This window comes from Crocuta crocuta, unplaced genomic scaffold, assembly GCF_008692635.1.
Source record: "Crocuta crocuta isolate KB4526 unplaced genomic scaffold, BGI_CrCroc_1.0 scaffold25, whole genome shotgun sequence".
Lineage (NCBI taxonomy): Eukaryota > Metazoa > Chordata > Mammalia > Carnivora > Hyaenidae > Crocuta > Crocuta crocuta.
In genome coordinates this window covers 16,511,207-16,527,459 of record NW_027532015.1, presented here as the reverse complement: position 1 = coordinate 16,527,459, position 16,253 = coordinate 16,511,207, and the positions used below count along the sequence as shown (strand labels likewise).

At 41.1% G+C, this 16,253-nt stretch overlaps 1 long non-coding RNA gene across 1 annotated transcript; it reads right to left on the bottom strand.

Annotated features, from left to right (window-relative positions):
• Positions 1-10,793: 10,793 nt before the first annotated feature.
• Positions 10,794-14,695, bottom strand: LOC144241596 (uncharacterized). The gene is made up of 2 exons (XR_013338118.1): positions 14,589-14,695; positions 10,794-11,290 (listed from the first exon to the last, which is right to left on the bottom strand). It is a non-coding gene; the product is annotated as an uncharacterized LOC144241596 (long non-coding RNA).
• Between the last annotated feature and the right edge of the window lie 1,558 nt (positions 14,696-16,253).

The window sequence follows — 16,253 nt, the reverse complement described above, 5'->3', positions numbered from 1 at the left end:
AGGTTAATGAGTTCCAGGGCAGAGCCTGCTTAGAATTCTCTCTCTCCCTCTCTCTTTGCCCCTCCCCAACCGGCATTTTCTCTCTCTCTCAAAATAAATGAATAAAAGTAAAACACAAAGTCAAAGATAAATTTATTAAGAATTTCAAGAGTGGTCCTCACTCTTTACCTCTTTTGATATCTTTTCTAAGGTCCAGTTGGTGGTGGACTCAGGATGATAGTTAATATACACTTGTGAAAGCAGTTCTTTAACAGGCAGTCACTATTGTCAGGGGAGGGAGGCGCGGGGCAGGGGACAGTGGGTGTTCAGCATTTTCCAGAGACCGTCTTCTGCCTGCATTCCTATCACTCACCTGCCGATGCCCACCATAGGGGCAATCAGGAGTCTGGCCAAGATATTCATCTGCAATTTACATCATTGCTCTGACCTCAGAAAGTACTGCCGCTACATCATGCCTGAAAGAAGGGCAATTCTATTACAAAAAAATTCCATCAAAGGCTCCACAACTTCTGTGCCAGGTTGGCATCCTCTGGTTTTCTTTCTTTTTGTTCTCAGTGGTCATGAAGGACATACAGGGTCAGCAGTATGCCAGCCACCTGCGCTGCCTAATGGATGGCAGACTGCATCTTTATCCACTGGGTACAAATGGTAGGCGGAAATAGAGCAGGGGATGGTTTCCTACTTAATTCTGAATTTATCTTGGCCCCGCTCCTCAAGCAGATTTAAATGTTCTTCCAGTGACACACAAATGCATTTGTTTTGTCCATCTATGTCTCGATTTTATTATTTTTTCAATTTCTTGCCCACATTTGTTTACATCAGAATTTTCTATTCTCAGGTAGAAACATGAAGTCTCCAGTCCATTGTTTAATGACACATGCACGGGGTGCCTGGGTGGCTCAGTCAGTTAAGCATCTGACCTCGGCTCAGGTCATGATCTCACGCTTTGTGGGTTCCAGTCCTGCGACAGGCTCTGTACAGCCAGCTCAGAGCCTGGAGCCTCCTTCAGATTCTGTGTCTCCCTCTCTCTCTGCCCCTCCCCTGCTCACGCCCTCTCTCTGTCTCTCAAAAGTGAACAGAAACCTTAAAAAATTTTAAATGATATATGCACTAAAACATGGTTTTCAAAGTAAAATCACTTTTCTCATTGAAAAGAAGGAAATAGATAACTGCCAGAATTGCTATCTTACCATCCAGAGATAATTATTTTGCATTTTAGTGAAGTTTGGGTGAATTTTGGGTCTTCCTTACACATATATGTTTATGGTGCCTATAAGAGATGTTGTAAATATATGCTTTATAATATGTTTTTATTCACTTGATAACATACCATAAATACTATTACTGTATGCCATGTTACTAACTATTAACACAATTTTTAAATGTTTGATGCATAAGAATCATCTGGAAAATGAAGATCCTGAGGCCCCTCACTCACAGAATTGAACTCATAAATCTGAGATGAGGACCAGAGATCTGCATTTTGAAAAGCTTCCCAGGTGATTCTGATGTAGATGATTCTCAGCATCTGCTCTGAGAAACAGGATCTACATGATTTTTAATTGCTACACTGTGTTCCATTATATAGATGTCATAATTTATTAAACCAGCCCTATGTTGTTTAATTAACTCTAGTTTCCAAAGTTTCACTTGCATGATTAATTCCTCAGTGGATAACCTACTACATAAATCTTTCTGAACATCCCTGATTATTTCCTTAGGAAAATTTTGTGGTGGAATTACTGGGTCAAAGGGAACGCCAACCTGAGCAAAGTAGATGGCATTTTGAGTGGCAAAGCAGCTCTGTAAGCTGTAAAGTACTGGACTAACATCAAATAGGTATGAAATATGTAACAGCTGCATGTTTTAAGGAATTTTCACATGCTAGGACAGTGGTTCTCAAATTTATCATGCATTGGAATCACATTGAGGGCTTGTTAAAAACAGATTGCTGACCCTTCCCTTCCTGTCCCCTGCTGATTCATTAGGTCTGGGGTGGGGCGGTGCATTTGCATTTCTACCACGTTCCCAGATGCTGGTGCTTCTGCTTCTTCTTTTGGGAACCACACGTGAGAACCAATGCGCTGGACACGATCCTGGGTGTTGTATGTGAGTTACTTAAATTCACAGTAGTCCGTTGCTGTGGAGGACTGAGATTCAGTAGGATCTGAGGCCATGAAGCTAATGACGGCAAAGCTAGGATTTGATTTCAAGTGTGATCAAAGGCTGATGCTTTTCCCATAGGCAGTTTGGTTTCTTCTTTCATTTCACTGCCCACAAATAAAATCTGTTGGATGTCTTCACACCAAGCACCAAAAGTTCAGTGTAAACCACCCCCTTTCCAATCTATAAGGGGTACTTCAGGCAAGAGAAAAGTTAGGAAGTGTTTGTCTGAGGATGTTTTCTGGGGAAACTGGTTTGACAAATTACCCTCTACTACCCACGTCAATCAGAAGGGTTGCTTCCCTGCCCTCCAGTGATTTCACCAACATGTGGACATCAAAATAATCATTTCTCATCAGTGATTGCGACCGTATAATAGTCCTTCTTCGGAAGAGTGATCTATCCTCTTTAAAGCCATCTCCAGATTTCTCCACACCGTGGCCAAAACAACTTGTCTGTTCAGACAACTAAGAAAATACATCGCATCAGTGCAAAAAAACAAACAAACACACACACACACACACACACACACACACAGAATTCCGCTGGTTGGCTGATAATACCCAGCAGAACAAACACCCAGTAGATTGGTAAAGCATGAAGCCTGGTTGGCTCTTACCAGGCTCATTTTAAGAGAGGTGAACGTTTCATAACCTACACCGAGAATCACCAGGTGAATCACACACATTTCACAAGTAAAGAAATTCTGAGACCTAATTATGCAATTTTTTATCTGCTTATTATCTTGGACTGTTGTGCTGCCTTCTAATGTGTTGATAATTGTGTGTGCAGATCATTTTTGTGCACATCAGTTTTTCTGTATTCATCCTGGGAGCTAAGGACTCTGGTAGGCACTCTTCAAGGAGAAATGAATGTTGACTGTTTGAAATATGTTTTATGTGTGGCTTTTAGCATAGTTCCATTGGATGTGATACCTGAGAAGAATTTGCTCTCATTGTTCAATTCCAGAAAGCAAAATATTAACTCCCATCCAGGTTAAAAATAAAATCGACTCTGGGATGCTTTATATTGTAACACAAGGCAACGCATGCCAACATAAATTTTGTTCAGAGGTTATAAGGAGCCTTGCCTAGCCTCTGACTTTATCGTTTTTAGTAACTCCCCAACCAGATAAGGACAGGTCTTAGGCAAAGAAGACTCGAGAAGTCGACTTGAGGAAGAGTGAGTGTTCATCTTCTGGCTCCAGGTACTAGAACTAGTATCAATAGTTGACTGTTTGGTGGGGCAGAAAGATTATAGCAATTAGAATGATCTGACGGAGGAAGGGATTTCCAATGACATAGAGGTCCCTATAAACTAAAAGGAATAACATTCAGACTAGATTGTTGTCAGTCAGGAATGCTGCCAAAGGCATGTCTACACTAGCTAAGAGCTTTGACCAGCTGACTAGTAGAGATCCTATAACACACATTCTCTCTCTTTCTCCTTCTCTCTCTCTCTCTCTGTAGTGAGGGGACTTAAAGGGAGAAAACAGAGTAACTATAGGTGAGGGGCAAGGGAGGCCAGAATCAGTCTTCTCCAAAGGAGTACCTGGGTGAGAGGTGGGATGGGGGTGTAGGGTGTGGAAGGAATGTGTATTTTGTGAAAGTACAGTCTCCTCTGTTTTACAAACAATGCTTTGTGTTTGTGCTGATTTAGTGTCTTTCACTGTAGAGTTTTCTCCAAACCTAACAATTCGAGAATTATGTATTTTTTTGAACTCCCCAAAACATTAGTGTGAGGGGTGATTGGGTGGCTCAGTCAGTTAAGCATCTGACTTTGACTCAGGGTTTGATCTCGCAGTTCATGAGTTCGAGCCTTGCGTCAGTCTCTGTGTTGACAGCTTGGAACCTGGAGCCTCCTTCTGTCTCTCTCTGTCCCTCCCCTGCTCGTGCTGTCTCTCTCTCTCAAAATAGTACATAAACATTTTTAAAAATTAAAAGAAAGAAAGAAACATTCGTGTGTAGCCAAACCTTATTAACTGGCATCCGATTAGCCAGAATTATTTTGAAAATTCTAGTTTTAGAAAACATGGGAGAAAATTATGTAAAACAAGCCCATATTGATAATTAGTGTCAAAAAACACATTTTCAGGATATAGCACAGTTTCACTATAAATTCAGCTTAATATATGTTTAGACAATGATCACTGAAATTTATGATGATTGCATAAGAAATTCTTTTATCTAAAGAAGATCCTATTGCTCTTCTACTAAGAAGGTGAACTTATATATTTTAGAATATTTTCAGTACTTTTCCTATGCATTACTATAGAGCCAGAAAATTTAATGAGCCAGTGTACTCCAGTTACTTATTCTATATGGAAAAAATTCCACCTATCAATTAGTAACCATACTATGAGTTACAGAGTACTGTTGTGAAAATTAATGTGTAAATCAGAAAATATAGCCCGAAAGTCCCCAGATCCTTATGTTAAATAATTTTTATCCTTAGGCTTCACATTTCACTATGCATGTATAAGGAAGAGTGAGTCAAATTTCTTTGGGAATGTCACAGTCACATTTCCAGGAGTGAAACTCGTCTGTATTGAGAGGCTGTAAGGAGTAATGTGCTAGCTCACCGGCTCCTGTGGCCAGGCTCCCTCTGCATTCACCTGTTGCCAACTGCATGCCCTTGGGAAAGTCATTTCTTTCAGAGTTCTTTTTATTTGACCTTTTAAGTTTATTTATTTATTTTCAGAGAGAGAGAGAGCCGGCACAGGGGAGGAAGAGAGAGAGAGAGAAACCCAAGCAGTCTCCTTGCTGCCAGCACGGAGCCTGATGCAGGGCGTAAACTCATGAACCATGAGATCATGACCTGAGCCAAAATCAAAAATCCAACACTTAACCAACTGAGCCACCCAGGAGTCATTTGGTTTTTAGGTTTTTAAGGGGCAGTAAAAGCACCACGGTTGTAGAAATCGGAAGATTCAGGAAGAGAAACAAGTGGAGTGCTTTTCTTAGAGCCTGGCACTAGGCAGGCACCAAAGAAGTGTAGTTAGGATTTAAACTTCCATAGAATACTTTATGTTATGAAGTTCTGGGGGGTTTTTTGTTGTTGTTGTTAATTGTGGTAAAATATACGTAACATAAAGATACCATTTTGACCATTTTTGGTGTAAAATTCTGTGTTCTTTTTATTTAGAGGGAAAAGACCATCTATACTAAATGACTGCATATTAGTGCTATGCAACTTGGATTAGGAATAAATATTAAGAGGAACAATCAAGACTAATAAGAACATCTAGTATAAAGATCAAAACAATATAATGTTCCCTGCAGCTTCATAATTTTAAAGTGAAGGGTAAGAAGGCATAAAATGACTTCTTCCAAAAGACTCACCAACATTTCAAATCCAGAAATTATTGAAAACATTCACTTTCTGTAAGTATACAATGTATCTATACACAACATAGAAAATTGAAACCATAGAGAAAGGTATAAACTGAAAGTTAAAGGGTCTCTTACCCTTTACAAATCCTTTTTTCCTTCCTCTGATAGTTTATGTGTCCTTCTAGAAATGTTTTATGCATCTGTAAGCATATAAATCTATGTGTATAAGTTTACAAATAGAATCACACTGTGGCTTCTATTTTCCATGTAGATTTTTTTTTAACTTAAAAGTATATTTTAAAGATCTTCCCTGGCTTTTAGAGAATTCATGATATTCTGTTATGGAGATATGTCACAATTTATTGATCAGCTCCTAACTAATGATTACATTTCCAGGCTTTTTTTTTCTCTTACAAAGAAAGCTGGGTGAAAGAAAGAAAGAAAGAAAGAAAGAAAGAAAGAAAGAAAGAAAGAAAGAAAGAAAGAAAAACTGGACTAAATGTTTTTGTACACAGATGTGTTTTTTTTTTAATAAAAACAAATGAATTCCTAGCAGATTATTTTAATGATACTTGAAAAAGAAAGCTAAGGGGCACCTGGGTGGCTCTGTTGGTTAAACGTCTGACTTCGGCTCAGGTCATGATCTCACAAAGTTCATGGGTTCAAGCCCTGCGTCGGGCTCTGTGCTGACAGCTCAGAGCCTAGAGCCTGTTTCAGATTCTGTGTCTCCCTCCCTTTTCCTCTGCTCCTCCCTGGCTCTCACGGTCTCTGTCTCTCAAAAATAAATAAACATTTAGAAATTAAAAAGCAAAGAAAAAGAAAGTTAAAATATACATTTAATGAGAGTATTTGGGGGTGGATTGTTAGGGTGTGTATCTCCTGGTTTCTAACTTGGCATTGTGTTTTCTTAGAGATGAAATTGGGGCATGTAGCCTTGTAGCTAAGAGTTTAGGACATTGGAATCTCATCATCTAATAAGTAGACTAAGTACTTAGAGAGTCTCATCATTTACTAGTTAGACAAGGTACTTAAGCTCTCTGAGCCTAGTCCCGCTCCATGGGGTTAGTATTACAGTCAAATGACGTGCTGAAAGTTAAAATTTTGTATAGTAGCATTTAGCATTGATAACCTCCCAATAAATGATAACATAAATAGTTAATATTATCTGGTGATAATGACTATTTTTTTTTAATGTTTTATTTATTTCTAGGAGAGAGAGAGACAGCGTGAGCAGGGGAGGGTCAGAGAGAGAGGGAGTCACAGACCGAAAGAGGCTCCAGGCTCTGAGCTGGCAGTCAGCACAGAGCCCGACGCGGGGCTCGAACCCACGAACCGCGAGATCATGACCCAAGCGAAAGTCGGACGCTTAACCGACTAAGCCACCCAGGCGCCCCGGATAATGACTATTCTTAAGAAATAGTAGACTAAGGCTTCCCAAATCTCCAGATTTTTAATATTGATAAAACCATTTTCAATTAAGCCATTTATCATAAGCCATTTGTATATTTATATATTCCCTTCTATGTCTCAAGATCATTATTAATCCTTCTCTTGAAATTTTTTGACTTCTAGGTTTCAAACATCTTGTCACTGTTTTTCACAACACCATTTCCCAAAGAGTGATGTAGTTTTCACCATGCTTCAGGCCTTCACCCGGTCCTGGGCAGGACTGGGCATATATTCCACAAGAAACCTCATCCAGATCTGAAGGTGGGGAAAAAAATTATATCCTCTTTAAGAAAATGTTCAGGGAGCAAATGCTTTGCTTCGGGCAAAGCAATGATGGCATTGCTGACATGACAGCAAGACTTGCTGCTTGCTGCTTGTCATGCCCTTGTGAATAGCTGTTTGGGGGGTTGTGCCATCAAATCCTCAAGCTGGAAACCAGAAACCTGTGAGCCAGGCTCCTCTGCTACCTGTGACCAGGTTCTGCCTTCAGGTGCCCCGTAGCTGAGGGGGAAGCGAGAAGCAGGAGCATATGCAATACTCTCTCTATTTTTTGGTGAGAATCACAGTGAGGGCTAGAGCTCCAGGCAGTGGAGGTGGAGTTTCAGGTGTCTGATGTCAGCCTGGGCTTGGGCTGTGTCTGCCCAGTGGCCACGGCCATGGAGGCCCCTCTGCGGCAGCCTGCGGTGCTGTTTAGATGTGTTCCTGGCTGCTGGCCTCCAAGCCTGGAGTCCTGGCTCTCCCGCAGCAGCTCTGCAGGCTGCTCCATTCCTTTGCTGCTTAAATTGGCCAAATGAGTTCTGGTACTTATGACTGAGTGCCTCCAATCCCACTTTCTCCAAGCCCTAAACTCCTCTCGTTTCCTCATCTCATTGTGTGGCAACTTAGCCCTGCTGGTTGTTTCAGGCCCCAAATCTTGGCGTCATCCTTGACCACTTTCTCTCATAGCGGCCTAATTGGTCTTTTACATAGATTCTAACCCCCCGTGGCTGACTGCTAACACAGCTACCAGAATCATCTTCCAAAAAGTTATGTCACTGGTCCCCTTAGACTCCTCTGCTGGCCTCCATCTCCCCAAGTAAAGTTGAATTCCAATGGTGTCCTTCGAAGACCCACTCCCTTGTTACCCTTCTTATCAAGTAGCCCTTCCCTTCTTCATTCACTGCTCTCCATACACTCTGGGCCCAGGTCTGTAAGGTCCTGAGTGACCCAATTGCCTGCTTCAGTAGCTCCTGCCACACTGTCTCCCTGTAGTCTCAGAGTATGCCCCACCCACCACTACCTCAGGGACTTCTCATTGGCTCTTCTTTTGCCTGTAGCCCCCTCTCTCTAAGACATATCCTGCCCCACACCCCATTTACACGCCGTTTAACCTCTTATTTCTTTTTTTCTTAACCGTATTTATTTATTTCAAGAAAGAGGGAGAGAGAGGAAGAGTGAGGGAGAGGCAGCGAGAGAGGGAGAGAGAGAATCCCAAGAAGGCCCCATGCTGTCTGATGTGGTGCTCAAACCCATGAACCATGAGATCATGACCTGAGCAGAAATCAAGAGTCAGATGCTTAACCAACTGAGACACTAGGTGTCCCAAACCTTTTATTTCTTTAGATGACTTTCCCTAATATCCCCAGGTTTGGCTGCCCTCTCTACCCCATCCCACTCAGCTCCCGATTTCTTTTACACTCTATTTCTTTCCACAGCATTGCTCATTCACCAAAGATACTTGCCCATCTGTCTGCTATCTGTCTCTCTCCCCATTAGAATATAAGCTCCATGAAGGCAGGGATTTTGGTTCCTGCTAAAGCTTCAGAACTTAGAATATTGACAAGCTCAGGATGTACCCTAAAAATATTTGTCAAATAATTATATGAATGAAAGAAATAATAGATGAAGGAATGAATAAATGAATATGGAGAGAATATGGCACTCTCTCTTTTCTGAGAGTTTATAAGGAGATTAATACCAGTCACTCAAGGAGCTATTGTAAAGGCAGCAACTTTAATGGAAATCAGTCAGAAGTCTTGAAGGAAATGACTGATTTTATCTACATTCTCCATTTTAATAATATGTGAAAAAGCATCATGCAAGATTTAGTAGGGTCTCTTTAAAAGGCTTTCATAAGCTTCATCAGAGATGTTTATGGTGTGATTTAAGGGGTGTATTATGGAATCATCTGGCCAACCAATATTTCCTGGTCTATCATAATGTCTAAAATTCTTAAGATTCATTCTTTTATTTATTCTAGAAATATGCCAGGCTCTGTTCTACAAAGTTGGGACATAGCAGTCTTCAAGTCAAAGGTCCACTCTTGTGAAACTCACATTTTGCTTGGAGATACCAAGCATCAGGTGGTACTAAGTGCCAAGAGGAAAATTACAATGGGTAATTACAATGGGTGAGGGAGAGAGTGATGTGGCCTTTTAAATAGGGCAGTTGGGGAAGTTAATGTAAGGAGATGACATTTAAGTAGAGGCCTAAGTGAAGTATGGGAGGAAGGCTTACAGACGGTATTTAAGTCACCTTAAAGACATCTCAATGAGAGGAGAGTGACAGTGACCCCTGGCTGTCTGGGAGATGTAGCCTGAGATTTGACGGTGTTTTGGCACTTATAAAAACACCATATATTACTTATCTCATTTAACTTCGTCAACAACGCTATGAACTGCAAGGAACAAAAATTCTCATTCCCATTTTCCTGTCAAAGAAATTCACCTTTTAGAGAGTTCAGTAATTTGCACATGGTCAAAGGACTAGTAAGTAGAACATTCTGGATCAGAGAGAGAGAAGTTCATTCTCTTTGTATGATAAATCATACCCACGTGGACATGCAGACACAAAACCCAAGGAATAATTTTGGACTCAGATAGACCCGACTTCAAACTTTTCTGTCCAGCTCTTCTTGCGTTAGGCAAACTATCTACCTTTTCTGATCCTCATTTTGTTTATTGCAAGGTGGGTTGATGATACCTCTAGGGATTGAAAATTCCGAATGAGATAAAGTCCCTGGTCTAGAGTCTGATATACCATAGATTGTTAGTAAACAGGACTCTTTTTGTGAAAAGATGCTTATTTTCCTAAAGTTTATGCAGATGTAGGAATAAAGAAATGGAAAGGAGGGACTAGAAAGTCTATCCCATCTGGAAGTTTTATGTATCTATAAAGAATTTGAAATATTTTTATTTCTTTCACATTCAAAAGACCAGATTAGTGGGCCTGGGAGTGACCAAGTTTCTTTTAAAGAGACTTACTTTAAATTTTAAAAGCATTCCTTCATAGCTCTATTTGGGGGAATATCTCAGAAAAATGTTCTTTGTTTCAAGCTCTTCAGAAGTCGTTAAGGACATAGGACATCATCTTTGCAAAGCAATTTTTAAATTTCCCTTAAGGAAATAGGAGCAGAAATGCCTACAGTATGTTGAATTTTGTTTCGCAAACACTGTTTCAATTTGCCCTTCACCTATGTGATGTCAGGTGGGTAATCGTATTAATGAGATTCAAAGGAGATTTATAAGTTTCTAGATGGGGCTAAGATTTATGAATTTCCTGAGTGGGCATTTGAATCGGGATCAATGAGGCCTTGACAGTTGATGCCTTCACCAAGTTGCGTGAACACACCAGAGATCCGATCCAGATTCTGGTTTATGTTAGCTGCAATCCAGACTAAACATGTGGAGGGTGAGAGTAATATGTGGATCGAAATTTGTTCCAAGATGCACACTATTTGTGTATCTGTCAGCAATGATAAACTTTCCTTTGTTTGTTTTCTCTTTCTCAGACTCAACTAGATGGAAAAATGACATTCAAGCCCCTCAGACCATCACGCAAAGTTGTTCTGATGGACACATAGACACCCACTTGTGATAAACTGAGGTTTACTTTATTCCTACTCAGAACAATTGGCTAGACCAAGGATCCACACCATTTATTGATGCCAGCCTCAGGCAGTGTTCTGTTGATGGAAAGGACTCCAGTAATTCGATTTAATGTCTAACCACATCTTACCCTATTAACACAGGAGAAGGGCCCAGAGTGGAAGCTGTTGGAGTGACTGTACTCCTCAAGGCTCAAGTCTGACATTTCCAAGGCAGCATGTGATTACAGATAGCAATAAGGAAATCTGGGCCAGAGATGAAGTGCAGAGATCAGGAAACATAAAGAGATGGCAATAACAAGACAGTGTGGCAGCCTGTGTCCTGTTCCCTTATCCGGCTGTGAGTAGGCAAAACATCTTGCTGGAATGCCTCCTTGATTTCAGGATAGACACTCTCAGACCTGGTCAAGTCAGGATACTTCACAGCAGCCGAACTTCACCTGGAATGCTCAACATCTCAGGCCGACTCAAATGCGCCTCGCTGTTATTGAGTAATAGAGAAATAGACAATCAAATAATGAATAATAGAATTCACCCTTCTGAATAATAGAGAGATACGTGTTTTTACAATTGTGTGTTTTCTAAGTCCCTTGGCCATTTTACTTTTACTTATAACCAAAACATATAGGAATTTGTTTGACAGCCTGACTTCAATCTATGAGAGCTGAGCTCACAAGGAAACTGAGATCTTATAGACTCTGCTGCAAATCGGGGTTCCTTTTTTTCTTACTTTTTAATTTTTCCCCAAGTGAAGTCTGCAGACAACTTGAGTACAAATCACATGGCACGATTGTAAGCATGTCTGATTTTCGCGCCCCACTTTTGTCTACTGAAGTAGAAGCTCCAGGGTGGCACCTAGAAGACTGCTTTCTTTAGAGAGAACAGCAGCTGTGGGGCTCCTGGGTGGCTCGGTCGGTTAAATGGCCAACTTTGGCTCAGGGTGTGATCTGCAGTTCATGGGTTTGAGCCCCCGTCCGGCTCTGATCCTACAGCTCAGAGCTGGAGCCTGCTTTGGATTCTGTGCTCCCTCTCTCTCTGCCCTCCCCAGCTCGCACTCTGTCTGTCTCTCTCTCAAATAAGTAAATGTTAAAAATATTTTTTTAATAAAAATAAATAAAACGTTTTTTAAAAAATTTTTAAAAATTAAGACAAAGCACAGCAGCTGAGACTTTGGTCCACTAGTCCAGGAGCCCAGAATTTAGTGCCTGAGGTTTGCAAGTTGTAACAGAGCATTCATTCTTCATTTCTTTCCAGGGATAACAAGATTTTTCTATCAACATTATATTAAAAGCAGCTACATGTGCTTATGTGAAATAAAAGCAGCACTCCATTTGTGTGCAAGATTTGAGTTCACTTGCTTGAAAGCGCTTTGAAGTAATGTTTTCTCAGCTTTCTTTAATTGGACGGTGACTTTACAGGAGCGCTTTGGAAAGGGTATTCTATTTCAGTGTTATTTCTGGCCTCCACTCAAGAAACCAACAATCTCATAAGCAGTCAAATTGATAACCAACCAGTAACTCTCCAAATTAGAAGGGAGCCTCAACTCATTTCAAACTATAATATTAAAGCCCTCAAATTGTTAGGAGTCTGTACTGTCAGTTGAAATTAAAAGGTAGAAATTTGGCTTTTGGTATAATTGAATATGGGGTGCTGTCATATGCCTGTGAAGTAGTGTCATTTCAGAAGCTATATCTGAAGTTATTTCCGAGGCACATCATGAATCGCCCTCACAGAACAGAGAGATAAAAGAGATGAATCAAGATTTATTCAACACACATTTATTGAGTAACAACTATGTACCTGGCACTGGTCTGGGTCTAGAGCCGGAGGAGTAAATAAAGCAAGTCCAGACTCCTTAGCTCTTAGTTCTACTAAGGAAAGCAAGAAATAAAGAAAAAGCCAATATTTAATATTTCTAAGATGAAACATACATTACAGATGATAAATGCACCGGCAAATGGTTTACTCTGAATCTAAAAATTCTGAATCCGCAGTTTGAAAGTGATCCACTGAATCACTCACATCTATGGTCACAGTTATAGTATAGAATTTAAAATTCTGGAATCCACAGTTTGAAAATGATCCACTCAATCACTCACATTTATGGTCACAGTTACAGTATAGTCAAAATACGTATCTGATATATGACTGATCTTTTTTTCCCTGGGGCCCTATCCTGTCTCCTTGTCATTCCTGACCTTCCGTAATGATGAAAGGCAGCCAATCAGGAGATTTGTTTGTTTGTTTTAACTGGGTGCTTTTAACTCAGGCGGCAAAACCAGTAGGAACTGGATGCATCACCAGAGTCATCTGTGAACTGTGCCCAGAGTTTACAGATACTCAGTTGGTTTCAAAACTGCAAGCTAATACCCACACGTACCAACAGCTTGCCTTTCTTTTTTTCCTCCTGCCGTGTTATTAATATTTAGAGTTGTAATATGACCCCATCCAAAAACTGTTGCAGAAACTTCTTGGAAAAGAACATGAAGTTTATCTGTGCCTATGAAGTATCTGTTGATCAGAGGAGGCGGGGGTGGGGTAATAAAAACAAAACAAAACAAAACCCCCATGAACAGCCATATATTTTCTTCGTGTAACCTTACATCATTTCAGACCAAAGTGCAGAGTCACATGTTTTTTTTTTTTAGAAATTTACCAGCAGCAGAGAGGGTATTGTTATGCTGATCAGAATTCGTTTGGTAAGGTAGGCTGTGGGTTTGATTTAATTTTTCATATTTGTCTTTCTGCTCATATAAGAATTTTCTCTAGGGGAAAATACACGCTAAGGCTAAACTTCACACGAATTAACTAATTACCTACACATTGCACCCTTCAGCCATTTTTAATAAAAGAACACCATCTACTTCTTGCTAAACTGTAAAAAGGGATTCCTTTTTTGTAATATTAATGTTACCCCACTGAACAGTGCCATTAGAAGAAATCCCAGAAGCAAACAGGGTACGAATTTTGGAGCAGCTGTGTAGAGGTGGCTTCTAATCATAATTGAACATGAACAAGAACAAATAAATCAAGGAAGCTACTCCTCCACTTCTGCTGACCTAGAGATGTCAGTTTTCACACTGAATAAACATCAAGCAGCTTGCAAGAGAAGTTACATGGCAGCTGGGACAGTGACAGTAAAGCCCGTCTTGGCTTCGCACACTCAGATGTGCCAGAAGCCCAGGAACTTTCTTTTGAAATCCAGATTACACATTTGAAACTGCCGCTTCCTGACTTTGACTCCTTGGTGAGACGCTCGCTGAATGTGCACACTGTGTAGACGAAGGCAACAAACAAGTTCTGGGTGAGGGACTCACCTCCCAGCACAAAGCTGCTTCACAGGGCACGTCAGGTGGACAGTGCGCTCAAGGCAAGGCCGACGTGATGCTGGGAGAAAGGGCTGGAGGGTTTTGGGTTTTATCATCTCGGGTGTGTTTTTAAATATAAAAGTAGATTTTTGAAAGGTGATTAGAGTTGGGTTTTCAGCCGAGGCCATGTTATTAGGAGACGGCTCGCCGCCAATAAATGTCACCCTCAGCTGTTGACCCTTGGGTAGCTAAATGGGGGTCAAAATCAAAACTTGGCGGGGGTCCCATGTGCTGCACTTCTCTTGTGCCCTTGTTTGTTTGTTTTTGTCCAGAAACGGATTTGCTAAACATCCCCTCTTCAAGCACTGATTCTATGGAGAAGAGGACCTAAAATCAGCAACTTTTAGGCATAGAGGTTGCTAGGGAGACCCTGCTTGAAACATAAATACCGTCTTCTCATTGCTATATTACCTGCGCCCCAAAATACTGCTCTCAAATCAGCCGTTTCGTTCTCACGAGTGACTTTAACGGTAAGATGGTGCCCTAGAGCCCGCGGTTACTTCAAATGTGTGATTTCGTCCAGCCCATCCGCAGAAGGCGTGAGAGAACTACAGAATCAGAACAGTCGCTGTGCTTCTCTGTGTTCCATTTTCCACATGCAAATATTCTAATCATTTGCTGAACGAGGGGTCTTGGCAGGTCTGATGTGCTAAGAGCACTCATGATGGGAGACATTATTTACGGTCATCTTTTCCTAAGTCTCATTTCAAAGAAACTATCATCCATTATTTTAAGAGAAAAACTAGGAAATAGAAAATTGTTTCTCACCGAGCCATGGCCTTTGTACACATGCGCTTTCGTATCTCCATTTTAGGAGGGGTGCAAACATCTTTGCTACCCTGGGGTCATTGTCCTGGCCTGTCCCTTAGATGTTTTTATCCTGTCATCCAGACAGTTCAATCAGGAGTGAGGTGCATTCGAGCCGGGTTCCACTCCTGCCAGGAGGATAATCCCCTAATGACCGGTCAGTGTTTTCATCCCAGTCAGTTTGACCTTTCCAGAAGGAGACACTGCTTTCAGTTTGCACAAAACGATCTCAGCAGCAAATGAAACCCAAGGTGGGGATGTCGTTGCTGTTCCTCTCACTGCCTCCCGCTTCTAGCTTTCCTTTCCTGACGTGGACATTTGCAAATACAGCATCTCTTCAAAGTGCTATTTAGTGTGGAAAACATGGGGAGTTGAGGGAAATTGTGCATAATTCTATTAAAAGGCTTATACCTCAGCTTTGAAAACTCATTGAGGAAACGTGATTCAGGGGAAAGAAAGTCTTATCTTCTGGCCCAGAAGGCACTTCATGGAACTAAGCTTGTTAATGTGAGGAGTGCACGTTAAGCACCAAAAACTAAAATAAGTCAAGAGAGGAAAGCGCTTCTTTGATCTCCCTTCAAGTCCCCAGTGGTCTGAAGCTTAAGACAGAGACGCGTTTTCTGTTCTTTTCACCATGTTGCAGACTTAGAACTGGAGTCGTATCACTGTATGGGAAACACAGGTGTGTCTCTGGAGGGAATAAAATGTATTGGCTCTCTTCAGTTGAGGACCGTTCATTTTGGTGTCTTTACACACTTGAGAACATCTTCCATAGATCAAATGACTCTGTCACCTTGCCTATTTTGATCATATGATGCTGCCCGTCGTTCTTAGGCTGACAGCCAGTTTGGCGTCTATTTTTCATATTCAGCTTCTAAGATCGTAGTTATGGAGCCAAACACTGACAGAGTAAACGGTACAAAGCCAGTGTAATTAAATTCTTCTTAGTACAGAGCAAGTTCCCATTAAACAGGCTGCCGCTCCAGATGGTGGCCTGCTATGGGGAAAGGCACATGAAGACTGCACCTGCGCTGTGGCTGGGGAGCGCCCAGAGCCCTCGGAAGCCACTGTTCTAGAACTATCCAGAGCCTTAAGCTTACTTTTTACTGGGATCCATATCTCATCCAGAACATGTGGAGTGTGGAGACCTTTCCATTTGTGTCTTAACTCTCATTCCCTATTCAGTTGGATTGTTGCCAGGACCTATGCTTTTAGAGCCCCTATGCTCTCACGCACATAAACAGAGATACAATTTCATTTTTTGAAATA